At 49.6% G+C, this 15,281-nt stretch overlaps 4 pseudogenes; all 4 read right to left on the bottom strand.

The window, feature by feature from the left end:
* Positions 1-2,358: 2,358 nt before the first annotated feature.
* Positions 2,359-2,571, bottom strand: LOC126421827 (U2 spliceosomal RNA; annotated as a pseudogene).
* A 3,258-nt stretch (positions 2,572-5,829) lies between these two features.
* On the bottom strand, positions 5,830-6,042 carry LOC126423146 (U2 spliceosomal RNA; annotated as a pseudogene).
* A 3,261-nt stretch (positions 6,043-9,303) lies between these two features.
* LOC126421672 (U2 spliceosomal RNA) lies at positions 9,304-9,516 on the bottom strand (annotated as a pseudogene).
* Positions 9,517-12,791: 3,275 nt separating this feature from the next.
* LOC126421328 (U2 spliceosomal RNA) lies at positions 12,792-13,004 on the bottom strand (annotated as a pseudogene).
* Positions 13,005-15,281: the final 2,277 nt, after the last annotated feature.

The raw sequence follows: 15,281 nt of genomic DNA, 5'->3' as shown, positions 1-15,281 counted from the left end.
AGGGCCATAGGCGGATGGCCGCCAAGCGATGATTAGTGGGTATTAAATTGTTTACAACGCGATACCATAGCGCTGAAACTTCTGTGGGGAGGGCTGGGTGGTTGATATTAGCCCAAGCTTGGTGCCAGATGACCGATGGTCGTCTGTCCTCCAATTTATGTGGTGTGGGCTGGCTCTCGAAGCGCCTAGTAAAGGCGCTTTGATGTGCGTGCCTTGTCGGTGGCCACTGTTAGGACGTAACTTTGATTGAGGTAATAGACCTTGACTGCCGTCATCCGGAATGTAATATGTGTCAAACATACTGGTTCACGCGCCGATTGTGGGCGATAACGGTCGAAAAGCACCGCTGTTGTCCCACCTGGGTCAATCTCACGCAAAGTGGCGATACGGTGAATCAGGATTGCCGCACATTTGCGGGGAAAGTCAATGAGTCCAAGGCCACCATCGACCTTTGGCAGTGTACAAGTCTGTGCATCAACTTTGAATAGTGCATGCCGCCACAACAGGCAATATACTGTTTGTGAGATGGCTCTGCTGGTTTGTTTCGGTAGCGTAAGGAGTTGTGCTACATACCATGCCCGTTATAGGATGTAAGTATTAATCAGTTGGATTCAATGATGGAGGTCGAGTCGTCGATCAGTGTGACTCACGCAAAGTCCTCTGATGCGCGTGAGAATCCGCCTGCACGTGAGTGTTAAGATGCGCTGCGGACAGGCAGTCACCTCAAGACCCAAGATACGTTGTTCCCCTACAATCCGGAACCATGGGCGCTCGATGGTCAATGATCGTGGTCCTAGTGGGATTAGCACCATTTTGTTGACTTTTAACATGGCACCGGATGCTCGTTCATAAACGTGGAGGACTCGGCGAACTGAATCGATGTCCCTGGCGTTTGCTACAAACACACCTACACCATCCGCGTATGCCGCACTGCGGAAGGTGACGCCTGGGAAAGGAACACCATCGACCATTCGTCCGATGTCACGCAGCACGGGGTCCAAAGCGATAAAATACACTGACAAGGGACACCCTTGTCGAACTGATCGTCTGATGGGAATTGGTCGTGATCTGCAGCCGTTCACAATGATTGTGGAATTTGCTCCATCCAAGAAGTGCCGGATGACTCTTATGAAGTGCTCCCCGAAACCCATCCGCGACATAACGGCCAGCAGGTAAGGATGGGAGACCCTATCGAAGGCACCGGCGAAATCTAGGGATCAATTGCAGCCGGGGTTCGAGCGTCGGCGGTGGGTGAGTAAGACAGCATCACGGCATATAGAAGCAGCGGTGAAGGTGGTTTGATTCGAAACGCCACATGATTGAGTGGGACAAAGTACCTTATTCATTACCTGTTTAAGACGTGAAGCCACACTTCGTGCCACCAACTTATAAACAGTGTTAAGAACGGTGATGGGACGTACGTCTCTAGCCCGACAGTCGACTGTGACCTTTGGATTAAGGGCAATACGTACAGCTAGAAAATCGGCGGGTAGCTCGCAACCAGCAAAAATCTCCTCGCACATTTTGCAGGAGCGGTCTCCTAACAGGCCGGAAAATCTAGCACTTCAATTAGTGCTGGAATGGCACAATCGAAGGGCGGTATCCTTGCGGAGTACCGCCACAGATGAAAAACCGCAGTGTCAGGGCCTAAATGCTTGCAGCATGTACGCTCCACATGTGGGAGTCGCACATGGTGGTGCGGGCCGATATGGCAACAGGCGACCGTCGAAAACATCGCAAAGGCAAGTGCCGGAGGGAACGACAAAATACGAGAGCACTCGTCAACAGCCCAGTACCACCCTCCATGTCGAGGAGTAAACTGCGACTCCCATTTGAACGCCGCTAGCTGCCAGGCCAGTGGGGAAGCCGTGAGGCCGCCCCACAGCAGCGCCAGGCCGGCGCGAGCTATACTGGCGCGAGCTACACCTAGCCGAGTGCTTACATCGTCCACCGCCTACTGCATATGTGTGTGTGCGTGTGTAGCACGTATTCTGCGTGCGTGCGGCGGCGACGACGACGACGACGACGACGACGTTCGCGAGGAGCTAAGGTTATAACTCCAAAAAATATTATTAAAATTATCTGCGATAGGACCATAAGAGACGCTAACGAGGCATCCGAAGGCACTGTCCTGTGCCACCATAAATTACCAGCCTAGCGTAATGCGGATGCAAGTGCGGTCTGGCTAACACCAAAAAAAAAAAAATTTCTTAAGATAATTTTAAATTAATTAAAAGAAATCGTGGTGTGTAAGCAACTAACTACTGGGCACATCAACAACTACGACAAGTTTTGCTACCAGCGGAATATCTGATCACTGCAGAATGTTAACCCATTTCAGGCTGTGTTTTAATTAATTTTAGGTGGGCCGATCCCGACGGTACTGCAATGCCGGGCCAACCCGCGACAGAGGTGGAGCGAGCCCCTAGCACTCCGTCATAAGCCAAAAATGAGTTTAATATTCTGGTCGTGCAATGCAGGACGTATCAGATATTAAGCTGATAAGAACAGATACTACACTTTTTTTCCCTCCTACCTCCCCTATAGCCCTACCTTTTCCTCTCCAAAAATGCCGCCATCCTCTAGTGTCGACGCAGCACGTAAAGCAGGGTGTTGTTAGCAGCAAGACTTATTGCCATAAACCGAAAATAAAAGCGGAGGCATACTCTGCTATGCCTCAGAGGGCGACGACACACTCCTCAGAAACACACTTCCCTCTGCAGGTGTGAGGCAAGTGATGATGTTAAAAACTAAATAGAAAGAAATAAATAAAGACAGAAATGAAGGCAAAAAAAAAATCAGCGACGGTAGCACACTCAAACGAAACTGGCGAGATAATCCCATAGCCCATAGAATTAACGAAGTAATAATCCCCTAAGATAGATTATGTGTTTTCCAATTTTCAAATAATTTTTCATACAACGTTCACACAATTTCCATGTTACCAATTTCCATATTATCAGTATCATAGAGCAGTCTACTCTAGTGATGCCCAGAAGGCCAATATCAAACCTGGGGTATGGTTAAGTCAAGAGTAGTTTGAAAGTCCGAGTGACAAAGATCCAGGGGTACACTCGGGCAATTCTTATACGAGGTGCCTTACTCAGCCTGGACCACCTTTTGATAACCATGAACCATTGCAACTTTAAGAAATCTTGCAAAAGTAATGGTATATTTCCGGTCACATTCCGCCAGGCGATGCTGGCTCCAAAGGTAGTCCATGAAAGAGACAGCATCGGTGAGGCAAAGGTCATAGATCGTGAAAATGGTGTGGCCCAAGAGCCACACCACTGCGTTATGTCGTTTTCGGGGGTTGGTCTGAATATCAGGCGTAAGGAACCAGTCGATTGGCACATAGTCCAGTGTAGTCCCACCGATCAGCGCTAATAGCACACGTGCAAGGTCCCACACTTCTGTGACGTGAGGGCATAAGAGACGATGCTCTCTGGTGTCTACGTCACCACATCGGCCGCAAGCAGCCGAGGGCCATAGGCGGATGGCCGCCAAGCGATGATTAGTGGGTATTAAATTGTTTACAACGCGATACCATAGCGCTGAAACTTCTGTGGGGAGGGCTGGGTGGTTGATATTAGCCCAAGCTTGCTGCCAGATGACCAATGGTCGTCTGTCCTCCAATTTATGTGGTGTGGGCTGGCTCTCGAAGCGCCTAGTAAAGGCGCTTTGATGTGCGTGCCTTGTCGGTGGCCACTGTTAGGACGTAACTTTGATTGAGGTAATAGACCTTGACTGCCGTCATCCGGAATGTAATATGTGTCAAACATACTGGTTCACGCGCCGATTGTGGGCGATAACGGTCGAAAAGCACCGCTGTTGTCCCACCTGGGTCAATCTCACGCAAAGTGGCGATACGGTGAATCAGGATTGCCGCACATTTGCGGGGAAACTCAATGAGTCCAAGGCCACCATCGACCTTTGGCAGTGTACAAGTCTGTGCATCAACTTTGAATAGTGCATGCCGCCACAACAGGCAATATACTGTTTGTGAGATGGCTCTGCTGGTTTGTTTCGGTAGCGTAAGGAGTTGTGCTACATACCATGCCCGTTATAGGATGTAAGTATTAATCAGTTGGATTCAATGATGGAGGTCGAGTCGTCGATCAGTGTGACTCACGCAAAGTCCTCTGATGCGCGTGAGAATCCGCCTGCACGTGAGTGTTAAGATGCGCTGCGGACAGGCAGTCACCTCAAGACCCAAGATACGTTGTTCCCCTACAATCCGGAACCATGGGCGCTCGATGGTCAATGATCGTGGTCCTAGTGGGATTAGCACCATTATGTTGACTTTTAACATGGCACCGGATGCTCGTTCATAAACGTGGAGGACTCGGCGAACTGAATCGATGTCCCTGGCGTTTGCTACAAACACACCTACACCATCCGCGTATGCCACACTGCGGAAGGTGACGCCTGGGAAAGGAACACCATCGACCATTCGTCCGATGTCACGTTGCACGGGGTCCAAAGCGATAAAATACACTGACAAGGGACACCCTTGTCGAACTGATCGTCTGATGGGAATTGGTCGTGATCTGCAGCCGTTCACAATGATTGTGGAATTTGCTCCATCCAAGAAGTGCCGGATGACTCTTATGAAGTGCTCCCCGAAACCCATCCGCGACATAACGGCCAGCAGGTAAGGATGGGAGACCCTATCGAAGGCACCGGCGAAATCTAGGGATCAATTGCAGCCGGGGTTCGAGCGTCGGCGGTGGGTGAGTAAGACAGCATCACGGTATATAGAAGCAGCGGTGAAGGTGGTTCGATTCGAAACGCCACATGATTGAGTGGGACAAAGTACCTTATTCATTACCTGTTTAAGACGTGAAGCCACACTTCGTGCCACCAACTTATAAACAGTGTTAAGAACGGTGATGGGACGTACGTCTCTAGCCCGACAGTCGACTGTGACCTTTGGATTAAGGGCAATACGTACAGCTAGAAAATCGGCGGGTAGCTCGCAACCAGCAAAAATCTCCTCGCACATTTTGCAGGAGCGGTCTCCTAACAGGCCGGAAAATCTAGCTCTTCAATTAGTGCTGGAATGGCACAATCGAAGGGCGGTATCCTTGCAGAGTACCGCCACAGATGAAAAACCGCAGTGTCAGGGCCTAAATGCTTGCAGCATGTACGCTCCACATGTGGGAGTCACACATGGTGGTGCGGGCCGATATGGCAACAGGCGACCGTCGAAAACATCGCAAAGGCAAGTGCCGGAGGGAACGACAAAATACGAGAGCACTCGTCAACAGCCCAGTACCACCCTCCATGTCGAGGAGTAAACTGCGACTCCCATTTGAACGCCGCTAGCTGCCAGGCCAGTGGAGAAGCCGTGAGGCCGCCCCACAGCAGCGCCAGGCCGGCGCGAGCTATACTGGCGCGAGCTACACCTAGCCGAGTGCTTACATCGTCCACCGCCTACTGCATATGTGTGTGTTCGTGTGTACCACGTATTCTGCGTGCGTGCGGCGGCGACAACGACGACGACGTTCGCGAGGAGCTAAGGTTATAACTCCAAAAAATATTATTAAAATTATCTGCGATAGGACCATAAGAGACGCTAGCGAGGCATCCGAAGGCACTGTCCTGTGCCACCATAAATTACCAGCCTAGCGTAATGCGGCTGCAAGTGCGGTCTGGCTAACACCAAAAAAAAAAATTTCTTAAGATAATTTTAAATTAATTAAAAGAAATCGTGGTGTGTAAGCAACTAACTACTGGGCACATCAACAACTACGACAAGTTTTGCTACCAGCGGAATATCTGATCACTGCAGAATGTTAACCCATTTCAGGCTGTGGTTTAATTAATTTTAGGTGGGCCGATCCCGACGGTACTGCAATGCCGGGCCAACCCGCGACAGAGGTGGAGCAAGCCCCTAGCACTCCGTCATAAGCCAAAAATGAGTTTAATATTCTGGTCGTGCAATGCAGGATGTATCAGATATTAAGCTGATAAGAGCAGATACTACACTTTTTTTCCCTCCTACCTCCCCTATAGCCCTACCTTTTCCTCTCCAAAAATGCCGCCATCCTCTAGTGTCGACGCAGCACGTAAAGCAGGGTGTTGTTAGCAGCAAGACTTATTGCCATAAACCGAAAATAAAAGCGGAGGCATACTCTGCTATGCCTCAGGGGGCGACGACACACTCCTCAGAAACACACTTCCCTCTGCAGGTGTGAGGCAAGTGATGATGTTAAAAACTAAATAGAAAGAAATAAATAAAAACAGAAATGAAGGCAAAAAAAAAAAAAACAGCATCGGTAGCACACTCAAACGAAACTGGCGAGATAATCCCATAGCCCATAGAATTAACGAAGTAATAATCCCCTAAGATAGATTATGTGTTTTCCAATTTTCCAATAATTTTTCATACAACGTTCACACAATTTCCATGTTACCAATTTCCATATTATCAGTATCATAGAGCAGTCTACTCTAGTGATGCCCAGAAGGCCAATATCAAACCTGGGGTATGGTTAAGTCAAGAGTAGTTTGAAAGTCCGAGTGACAAAGATCCAGGGGTACACTCAGGCAATTCTTATACGAGGTGCCTTACTCAGCCTGGACCACCTTTTGATAACCATGAACCATTGCAACTTTAAGAAATCTTGCAAAAGTAATGGTATATTTCCGGTCACATTCCGCCAGGCGATGCTGGCTCCAAAGGTAGTCCATGAAAGAGACAGCATCGGTGAGGCAAAGGTCATAGATCGTGAAAATGGTGTGCCCCAAGAGCCACACCACTGCGTTATGTCGTTTTCGGGGGTTGGTCTGAATATCAGGGGTAAGGAACCAGTCGATTGGCACATAGTCCAGTGTAGTCCCACCGATCAGCGCTAATAGCACACGTGCAAGGTCCCACACTTCTGTGACGTGAGGGCATAAGAGACGATGCTCTCTGGTGTCTACGTCACCACATCGGCCGCAAGCAGCCGAGGGCCATAGGCGGATGGCCGCCAAGCGATGATTAGTGGGTATTAAATTGTTTACAACGCGATACCATAGCGCTGAAACTTCTGTGGGGAGGGCTGGGTGGTTAATATTAGCCCAAGTTTGGTGCCAGATGACCGATGGTCGTCTGTCCTCCAATTTATGTGGTGTGGGCTGGCTCTCGAAGCGCCTAGTAAAGGCGCTTTGATGTGCGTGCCTTGTCGGTGGCCCCTGTTAGGACGTAACTTTGATTGAGGTAATAGACCTTGACTGCCGTCATCCGGAATGTAATATGTGTCAAACATACTGGTTCACGCGCCGATTGTGGGCGATAACGGTCGAAAAGCACCGCTGTTGTCCCACCTGGGTCAATCTCACGCAAAGTGGCGATACGGTGAATCAGGATTGCCGCACATTTGCGGGGAAACTCAATGAGTCCAAGGCCACCATCGACCTTTGGCAGTGTACAAGTCTGTGCATCAACTTTGAATAGTGCATGCCGCCACAACAGGCAATATACTGTTTGTGAGATGGCTCTGCTGGTTTGTTTCGGTAGCGTAAGGAGTTGTGCTACATACCATGCCCGTTATAGGATGTAAGTATTAATCAGTTGGATTCAATGATGGAGGTCGAGTCGTCGATCAGTGTGACTCACGCAAAGTCCTCTGATGCGCGTGAGAATCCGCCTGCACGTGAGTGTTAAGATGCGCTGCGGACAGGCAGTCACCTCAAGACCCAAGATACGTTGTTCCCCTACAATCCGGAACCATGGGCGCTCGATGGTCAATGATCGTGGTCCTAGTGGGATTAGCACCATTATGTTGACTTTTAACATGGCACCGGATGCTCGTTCATAAACGTGGAGGACTCGGCGAACTGAATCGATGTCCCTGGCGTTTGCTACAAACACACCTACACCATCCGCGTATGCCACACTGCGGAAGGTGACGCCTGGGAAAGGAACACCATCGACCATTCGTCCGATGTCACGTTGCACGGGGTCCAAAGCGATAAAATACACTGACAAGGGACACCCTTGTCGAACTGATCGTCTGATGGGAATTGGTCGTGATCTGCAGCCGTTCACAATGATTGTGGAATTTGCTCCATCCAAGAAGTGCCGGATGACTCTTATGAAGTGCTCCCCGAAACCCATCCGCGACATAACGGCCAGCAGGTAAGGATGGGAGACCCTATCGAAGGCACCGGCGAAATCTAGGGATCAATTGCAGCCGGGGTTCGAGCGTCGGCGGTGGGTGAGTAAGACAGCATCACGGTATATAGAAGCAGCGGTGAAGGTGGTTCGATTCGAAACGCCACATGATTGAGTGGGACAAAGTACCTTATTCATTACCTGTTTAAGACGTGAAGCCACACTTCGTGCCACCAACTTATAAACAGTGTTAAGAACGGTGATGGGACGTACGTCTCTAGCCCGACAGTCGACTGTGACCTTTGGATTAAGGGCAATACGTACAGCTAGAAAATCGGCGGGTAGCTCGAAACCAGCAAAAATCTCCTCGCACATTTTGCAGGAGCGGTCTCCTAACAGGCCGGAAAATCTAGCTCTTCAATTAGTGCTGGAATGGCACAATCGAAGGGCGGTATCCTTGCAGAGTACCGCCACAGATGAAAAACCGCAGTGTCAGGGCCTAAATGCTTGCAGCATGTACGCTCCACATGTGGGAGTCACACATGGTGGTGCGGGCCGATATGGCAACAGGCGACCGTCGAAAACATCGCAAAGGCAAGTGCCGGAGGGAACGACAAAATACGAGAGCACTCGTCAACAGCCCAGTACCACCCTCCATGTCGAGGAGTAAACTGCGACTCCCATTTGAACGCCGCTAGCTGCCAGGCCAGTGGAGAAGCCGTGAGGCCGCCCCACAGCAGCGCCAGGCCGGCGCGAGCTATACTGGCGCGAGCTACACCTAGCCGAGTGCTTACATCGTCCACCGCCTACTGCATATGTGTGTGTTCGTGTGTACCACGTATTCTGCGTGCGTGCGGCGGCGACAACGACGACGACGTTCGCGAGGAGCTAAGGTTATAACTCCAAAAAATATTATTAAAATTATCTGCGATAGGACCATAAGAGACGCTAGCGAGGCATCCGAAGGCACTGTCCTGTGCCACCATAAATTACCAGCCTAGCGTAATGCGGCTGCAAGTGCGGTCTGGCTAACACCAAAAAAAAAAATTTCTTAAGATAATTTTAAATTAATTAAAAGAAATCGTGGTGTGTAAGCAACTAACTACTGGGCACATCAACAACTACGACAAGTTTTGCTACCAGCGGAATATCTGATCACTGCAGAATGTTAACCCATTTCAGGCTGTGGTTTAATTAATTTTAGGTGGGCCGATCCCGGCGGTACTGCAATGCCGGGCCAACCCGCGACAGAGGTGGAGCAAGCCCCTAGCACTCCGTCATAAGCCAAAAATGAGTTTAATATTCTGGTCGTGCAATGCAGGACGTATCAGATATTAAGCTGATAAGAGCAGATACTACACTTTTTTTCCCTCCTACCTCCCCTATAGCCCTACCTTTTCCTTTCCAAAAATGCCGCCATCCTCTAGTGTCGACGCAGCACGTAAAGCAGGGTGTTGTTAGCAGCAAGACTTATTGCCATAAACCGAAAATAAAAGCGGAGGCATACTCTGCTATGCCTCAGGGGGCGACGACACACTCCTCAGAAACACACTTCCCTCTGCAGGTGTGAGGCAAGTGATGATGTTAAAAACTAAATAGAAAGAAATAAATAAAGACAGAAATGAAGGCAAAAAAAAAAAAACAGCGACGGTAGCACACTCAAACGAAACTGGCGAGATAATCCCATAGCCCATAGAATTAACGAAGTAATAATCCCCTAAGATAGATTATGTGTTTTCCAATTTTCCAATAATTTTTCATACAACGTTCACACAATTTCCATGTTACCAATTTCCATATTATCAGTATCATAGAGCAGTCTACTCTAGTGATGCCCAGAAGGCCAATATCAAACCTGGGGTATGGTTAATTCAAGAGTAGTTTGAAAGTCCGAGTGACAAAGATCCAGGGGTACACTCAGGCAATTCTTATACGAGGTGCCTTACTCAGCCTGGACCACCTTTTGATAACCATGAACCATTGCAACTTTAAGAAATCTTGCAAAAGTAATGGTATATTTCCGGTCACATTCCGCCAGGCGATGCTGGCTCCAAAGGTAGTCCATGAAAGAGACAGCATCGGTGAGGCAAAGGTCATAGATCGTGAAAATGGTGTGCCCCAAGAGCCACACCACTGCGTTATGTCGTTTTCGGGGGTTGGTCTGAATATCAGGGGTAAGGAACCAGTCGATTGGCACATTGTCCAGTGTAGTCCCACCGATCAGCGCTAATAGCACACGTGCAAGGTCCCACACTTCTGTGACGTGACGGCATAAGAGACGATGCTCTCTGGTGTCTACGTCACCACATCGGCCGCAAGCAGCCGAGGGCCATAGGCGGATGACCGCCAAGCGATGATTAGTGGGTATTAAATTGTTTACAACGCGATACCATAGCGCTGAAACTTCTGTGAGGAGGGCTGGATGGTTGATATTAGCCCAAGTTTGGTGCCAGATGACCGATGGTCGTCTGTCCTCCAATTTATGTGGTGTGGGCTGGCTCTCGAAGCGCCTAGTAAAGGCGCTTTGATGTGCGTGCCTTGTCGGTGGCCACTGTTAGGACGTAACTTTGATTGAGGTAATAGACCTTGACTGCCGTCATCCGGAATGTAATATGTGTCAAACATACTGGTTCACGCGCCGATTGTGGGCGATAACGGTCGAAAAGCACCGCTGTTGTCCCACCTGAGTCAATCTCACGCAAAGTGGCGATACGGTGAATCAGGATTGCCGCACATTTGCGGGGAAAGTCAATGAGTCCAAGGCCACCATCGACCTTTGGCAGTGTACAAGTCTGTGCATCAACTTTGAATAGTGCATGCCGCCACAACAGGCAATATACTGTTTGTGAGATGGCTCTGCTGGTTTGTTTCGGTAGCGTAAGGAGTTGTGCTACATACCATGCCCGTTATAGGATGTAAGTATTAATCAGTTGGATTCAATGATGGAGGTCGAGTCGTCGATCAGTGTGACTCACGCAAAGTCCTCTGATGCGCGTGAGAATCCGCCTGCACGTGAGTGTTAAGATGCGCTGCGGACAGGCAGTCACCTCAAGACCCAAGATACGTTGTTCCCCTACAATCCGGAACCATGGGCGCTCGATGGTCAATGATCGTGGTCCTAGTGGGATTAGCACCATTTTGTTGACTTTTAACATGGCACCGGATGCTCGTTCATAAACGTGGAGGACTCGGCGAACTGAATCGATGTCCCTGGCGTTTGCTACAAACACACCTACACCATCCGCGTATGCCGCACTGCGGAGGGTGACGCCTGGGAAAGGAACACCATCGACCATTCGTCCGATGTCACGCAGCACGGGGTCCAAAGCGATAAAATACACTGACAAGGGACACCCTTGTCGAACTGATCGTCTGATGGGAATTGGTCGTGATCTGCAGCCGTTCACAATGATTGTGGAATTTGCTCCATCCAAGAAGTGCCGGATGACTCTTATGAAGTGCTCCCCGAAACCCATCCGCGACATAACGGCCAGCAGGTAAGGATGGGAGACCCTATCGAAGGCACCGGCGAAATCTAGGGATCAATTGCAGCCGGGGTTCGAGCGTCGGCGGTCGGTGAGTAAGACAGCATCACGGTATATAGAAGCAGCGGTGAAGGTGGTTCGATTCGAAACGCCACATTATTGAGTGGGACAAAGTACCTTATTCATTACCTGTTTAAGACGTGAAGCCACACTTCGTGCCACCAACTTATAAACAGTGTTAAGAACGGTGATGGGACGTACGTCTCTAGCCCGACAGTCGACTGTGACCTTTGGATTAAGGGCAATACGTACAGCTAGACAATCGGCGGGTAGCTCGCAACCAGCAAAAATCTCCTCGCACATTTTGCAGGAGCGGTCTCCTAACAGGCCGGAAAATCTAGCACTTCAATTAGTGCTGGAATGGCACAATCGAAGGGCGGTATCCTTGCGGAGTACCGCCAGAGATGAAAAACCGCAGTGTCAGGGCCTAAATGCTTGCAGCATGTACGCTCCACATGTGGGAGTCACACATGGTGGTGCGGGCCGATATGGCAACAGGCGACCGTCGAAAACATCGCAAAGGCAAGTGCCGGAGGGAACGACAAAATACGAGAGCACTCGTCAACAGCCCAGTACCACCCTCCATGTCGAGGAGTAAACTGCGACTCCCATTTGAACGCCGCTAGCTGCCAGGCCAGTGGAGAAGCCGTGAGGCCGCCCCACAGCAGCGCCAGGCCGGCGCGAGCTATACTGGCGCGAGCTACACCTAGCCGAGTGCTTACATCGTCCACCGCCTACTGCATATGTGTGTGTGCGTGTGTACCACGTATTCTGCGTGCGTGCGGCGGCGACGACGACGACGACGACGACGACGACGACGTACGCGAGGAGCTAAAGTTATAACTCCAAAACATATTATTAAAATTATCTGCGATAGGACCATAAGAGACGCTAACGAGGCATCCGAAGGCACTGTCCTGTGCCACCATAAATTACCAGCCTAGCGTAATGCGGCTGCAAGTGCGGTCTGGCTAACACCAAAAAAAAAAATTTCTTAAGATAATTTTAAATTAATTAAAAGAAATCGTGGTGTGTAAGCAACTAACTACTGGGCACATCAACAACTACGACAAGTTTTGCTACCAGCGGAATATCTGATCACTGCAGAATGTTAACCCATTTCAGGCTGTGTTTTAATTAATTTTAGGTGGGCCGATCCCGACGGTACTGCAATGCCGGGCCAACCCGCGACAGAGGTGGAGCAAGCCCCTAGCACTCCGTCATAAGCCAAAAATGAGTTTAATATTCTGGTCGTGCAATGCAGGACGTATCAGATATTAAGCTGATAAGAACAGATACTACACTTTTTTTCCCTCCTACCTCCCCTATAGCCCTACCTTTTCCTCTCCAAAAATGCCGCCATCCTCTAGTGTCGACGCAGCACGTAAAGCAGGGTGTTGTTAGCAGCAAGACTTATTGCCATAAACCGAAAATAAAAGCGGAGGCATACTCTGCTATGCCTCAGGGGGCGACGACACACTCCTCAGAAACACACTTCCCTCTGCAGGTGTGAGGCAAGTGATGATGTTAAAAACTAAATAGAAAGAAATAAATAAAGACAGAAATGAAGGCAAAAAAAAAACAGCGACGGTAGCACACTCAAACGAAACTGGCGAGATAATCCCATAGCCCATAGAATTAACGAAGTAATAATCCCCTAAGATAGATTATGTGTTTTCCAATTTTCCAATAATTTTTCATACAACGTTCACACAATTTCCATGTTACCAATTTCCATATTATCAGTATCATAGAGCAGTCTACTCTAGTGATGCCCAGAAGGCCAATATCAAACCTGGGGTATGGTTAAGTCAAGAGTAGTTTGAAAGTCCGAGTGACAAAGATCCAGGGGTACACTCAGGCAATTCTTATACGAGGTGCCTTACTCAGCCTGGACCACCTTTTGATAACCATGAACCATTGCAACTTTAAGAAATCTTGCAAAAGTAATGGTATATTTCCGGTCACATTCCGCCAGGCGATGCTGGCTCCAAAGGTAGTCCATGAAAGAGACAGCATCGGTGAGGCAAAGGTCATAGATCGTGAAAATGGTGTGGCCCAAGAGCCACACCACTGCGTTATGTCGTTTTCGGGGGTAGGTCTGAATATCAGGCGTAAGGAACCAGTCGATTGGCACATAGTCCAGTGTAGTCCCACCGATCAGCGCTAATAGCACACGTGCAAGGTCCCACACTTCTGTGACGTGAGGGCATAAGAGACGATGCTCTCTGGTGTCTACGTCACCACATCGGCCGCAAGCAGCCGAGGGCCATAGGCGGATGGCCGCCAAGCGATGATTAGTGGGTATTAAATTGTTTACAACGCGATACCATAGCGCTGAAACTTCTGTGGGGAGGGCTGGGTGGTTGATATTAGCCCAAGCTTGCTGCCAGATGACCGATGGTCGTCTGTCCTCCAATTTATGTGGTGTGGGCTGGCTCTCGAAGCGCCTAGTAAAGGCGCTTTGATGTGCGTGCCTTGTCGGTGGCCACTGTTAGGACGTAACTTTGATTGAGGTAATAGACCTTGACTGCCGTCATCCGGAATGTAATATGTGTCAAACATACTGGTTCACGCGCCGATTGTGGGCGATAACGGTCGAAAAGCACCGCTGTTGTCCCACCTGGGTCAATCTCACGCAAAGTGGCGATACGGTGAATCAGGATTGCCGCACATTTGCGGGGAAACTCAATGAGTCCAAGGCCACCATCGACCTTTGGCAGTGTACAAGTCTGTGCATCAACTTTGAATAGTGCATGCCGCCACAACAGGCAATATACTGTTTGTGAGATGGCTCTGCTGGTTTGTTTCGGTAGCGTAAGGAGTTGTGCTACATACCATGCCCGTTATAGGATGTAAGTATTAATCAGTTGGATTCAATGATGGAGGTCGAGTCGTCGATCAGTGTGACTCACGCAAAGTCCTCTGATGCGCGTGAGAATCCGCCTGCACGTGAGTGTTAAGATGCGCTGCGGACAGGCAGTCACCTCAAGACCCAAGATACGTTGTTCCCCTACAATCCGGAACCATGGGCGCTCGATGGTCAATGATCGTGGTCCTAGTGGGATTAGCACCATTTTGTTGACTTTTAACATGGCACCGGATGCTCGTTCATAAACGTGGAGGACTCGGCGAACTGAATCGATGTCCCTGGCGTTTGCTACAAACACACCTACACCATCCGCGTATGCCGCACTGCGGAAGGTGACGCCTGGGAAAGGAACACCATCGACCATTCGTCCGATGTCACGCAGCGTGGGGTCCAAAGCGATAAAATACACTGACAAGGGACACCCTTGTCGAACTGATCGTCTGATGGGAATTAGTCGTGATCTGCAGCCGTTCACAATGCTTGTGGAATTTGCTCCATCCAAGAAGTGCCGGATGACTCTTATGAAGTGCTCCCCGAAACCCATCCGCGACATAACGGCCAGCAGGTAAGGATGGGAGACCCTATCGAAGGCACCGGCGAAATCTAGGGATCAATTGCAGCCGGGGTTCGAGCGTCGGCGGTGGGTGAGTAAGACAGCATCACGGTATATAGAAGCAGCGGTGAAGGTGGTTCGATTCGAAACGCCACATGATTGAGTGGGACAAAGTACCTTATTCATTACCTGTTTAAGACGTGAAGC

This window comes from Schistocerca serialis, chromosome 1 (assembly GCF_023864345.2).
Source record: "Schistocerca serialis cubense isolate TAMUIC-IGC-003099 chromosome 1, iqSchSeri2.2, whole genome shotgun sequence".
Classification (NCBI taxonomy): Eukaryota; Metazoa; Arthropoda; class Insecta; order Orthoptera; family Acrididae; genus Schistocerca; species Schistocerca serialis.
Note: the sequence above shows the minus strand (reverse complement) of the source record. Positions and strands in the feature narration are given on the sequence as shown.